This window comes from Struthio camelus, unplaced genomic scaffold (genome assembly GCF_040807025.1).
Source record: "Struthio camelus isolate bStrCam1 unplaced genomic scaffold, bStrCam1.hap1 HAP1_SCAFFOLD_98, whole genome shotgun sequence".
NCBI classification, from domain to species: domain Eukaryota; kingdom Metazoa; phylum Chordata; class Aves; order Struthioniformes; family Struthionidae; genus Struthio; species Struthio camelus.
The window spans coordinates 42,501-45,000 of record NW_027182624.1 but is presented as its reverse complement, the minus strand read 5'-3'; the positions used below and the strand labels follow the sequence as shown (position 1 = coordinate 45,000).

The window sequence follows — 2,500 nt, the reverse complement described above, 5'->3', positions numbered from 1 at the left end:
GGTCGGCGGGGCTTGCTCCCCCGGTGCCCGCGGGAGGAAGCGGCGGGTGGAGACGCGAGCGAGATCGCATTCCGGGTTGGGACGGGTCCCACGGGTCCCCACTCCTAAGCTGTGGGGGGCGGACCCGGGGCGGGCTGCGGCGGAGCAGCCCGTCTAGCAGAGGCGGTGCGGACAGGCGTTCCGGGACGGCGCGCGGGGCGGGCGCCGCGCCGCGGCGGACCCCAAGCGGGGGCGTCGCGCGAGGCCACGCGAGGCGACGTGTCGTGCCCGAGCGGGCGGCCCAAACCACGGCTCTCCTCCCGGGCGCAGCTGCCACCCGGCGCCGGGTTACTGAGGGAAACCCCGGGCCCCGGGAGGAGGACGAGGTCGTGGCGGTGGGTGTCGGGCGCACCCCGCGGGTGGACGCTCCGCCGAGGGGCGCTGGAGCCGGCTGGCGGGTGCCGGGTTCCCCTCCGCGCCCCGCCTCGTCGCTGCCGCTGAGGCTGCCGCCGTCGCCGCGAGGCGGCGGTGGCCCGGCGGCGGGCGGCGGCGGGGGAGGCACCCCCGCGGGGATTTCAGGTCGTTTCCCTCACCCCAGGGCCAGGTACCTAGCGTCCGCGCTTCTCCTGCCTCCCCTCGGTGACCCACCCGTGTGGTCCCGTGTGCCAGCGTGCTCCTCCCGGGCGCTGCGCTGCGCGTGCCGCACCGGCCGTGCCCTGCCGGCCTTCCACGCTTCCTCCTCCCCTCCCTTCCCCCCCCCCCCAACCGCTCCAGCCGCCCCACGCCGTGCCGTGGGGGCCGCGCTGCGAGTCGGCCGGGCCGGGGGCGGCGGGGGGCGGCGGGGGGGGGGGGGCGCGCTGGGAGGAAGGAGGAGGGCCTCCGGCCACCGCGGCCGCCGGTAGCGGCCCCCCCGGGTAGGGATGGCCATGGGCCCCGGGCTCCGGGCCCGAGGGTTCTCGGTCGGAGAGCCGGGCGGGGGTTTAAAGACTCGGGCGGCCCGATGCGACCCGGGGGGCAGCCGGGCGTGCTGCCGGAGGGGCCGGGGGGTCGGCGCGCGCGGGCGCCGCACCCCCCCATGCCCGCCGGCGCGGCCCGTGCATGCCCCGCGGGCAGCCGGGACGGAGAGGGGTACCCTGCCCCCTCTCTCCGCGGTCTGGTCTCGGCGGAGAGACGCCGCGCGGTCGGCTTGCGCCGGCCTGCCTCGAACGCGCGACCCCGGCGCGAGCGCGTGCTCGCCGCCGGGACGGCGAGCCCCCACCGCGGGTGGTGCGGACGCCGAGCCCCAGCGCATCCCTTCTCCTCCCTGGCCGGTGCTCTCAGTCTCCCGCCGTGGCCGTCGGCGGCACCCTTCCTTCCCTCCCCCCCCCGCCCTGCCCCGGCACTCCGCCATCCGGCGCGCCTGCCTCGCTCTGCCCGACCCGGCTTCGCTGGGCGGCAGGCGGGCGGCGGGCGGGCGGGCGGGGGCGGCCCCTCCCGGTCTCCGCGTGGAGGCGGGGAGAGCGGGCGCCGTTCCCCGTCCGTCCCGCCTCGCCCGTCTGCCTGCCGCCAGGCGTCTGCCCGCGGAAGGGACGGGCGAGTGCGTGGCGTCGCTCGGGAGGCTGCGTGTGTGCAGGCGGGTGTTGGGTGCCGTCTCCGGGGCGGCGGAGCTGGAGGCCGGTGAGGCGAGCGAAGGAGCTCGGAAGCGTGCGGCTGGCGGGTCGCGGGCGCGCGGGCAGCGGGTGGCGCCGCTCCCAGCGGCGGCCGGGCTCCGACGCCGGGGCTCCGCGGGGACCCACACCCCGGTCCCTGAGGCAGGTGGCGCGGCTGGCGCGCCGCTCCCTGCTGGGCCAGGCCGAGCCGGGCGCCTGGGCCGGACTCGAAGCGAGAAAGGGGTTGTCCCAGGTCGGGAGCGAGGGCTCCCCGCCCCTCTCGTTCGGGTCTGTTCTCCCCCCCCCCACCCCTTTTTTTTTCCCTCTGTGCTTGTACGGTCAGTGAGGCGTGCCCTCTCTCTCCGCTGTCCCTTGCTCAGCAGCCGGCGTCGGCGTGAGGAGGGAGGCAGAGCGGATGGGGGCCCTCAGGGGGCTGCGAAAGCTGCCCGGTCCCCCCGCGCGCGCGGTGGGGACCGAAACCGAGACAACTCTTAGCGGTGGATCACTCGGCTCGTGCGTCGATGAAGAACGCAGCTAGCTGCGAGAATTAATGTGAATTGCAGGACACATTGATCATCGACACTTCGAACGCACTTGCGGCCCCGGGTTCCTCCCGGGGCTACGCCTGTCTGAGCGTCGCTTGACGGTCAATCGTCACCCCCATTGCCGCGTTGGCGCAGCGGTGTGCCGCCCCTCGGGGGGGGGCCGGGGGGGGCGGCGGCGGCGGCGAGTCGGTGGGGGGGCGGCGGCGGCGGTGAGTCGGCGGCGGCGGCGGAGCCGGGACCACCGGTGCGTGCACCGGTGGCCCCGGTCTTCCGGCTGGCCTGCCTGCCCGGCTCCGGCCGACCGTCCGCCTCCACCGTCCGCGGCCGGCGTGCCTTGCCCTGCCCTCC

At 77.7% G+C, this 2,500-nt stretch overlaps 1 non-coding gene across 1 annotated transcript; it reads left to right on the top strand.

Moving 5' to 3' along the window:
* Window positions 1–2,093: 2,093 nt before the first annotated feature.
* Window positions 2,094–2,246, top strand: LOC138065018 (5.8S ribosomal RNA). The gene has a single exon (XR_011138203.1). It is a non-coding gene; the product is annotated as a 5.8S ribosomal RNA (ribosomal RNA).
* Window positions 2,247–2,500: the final 254 nt, after the last annotated feature.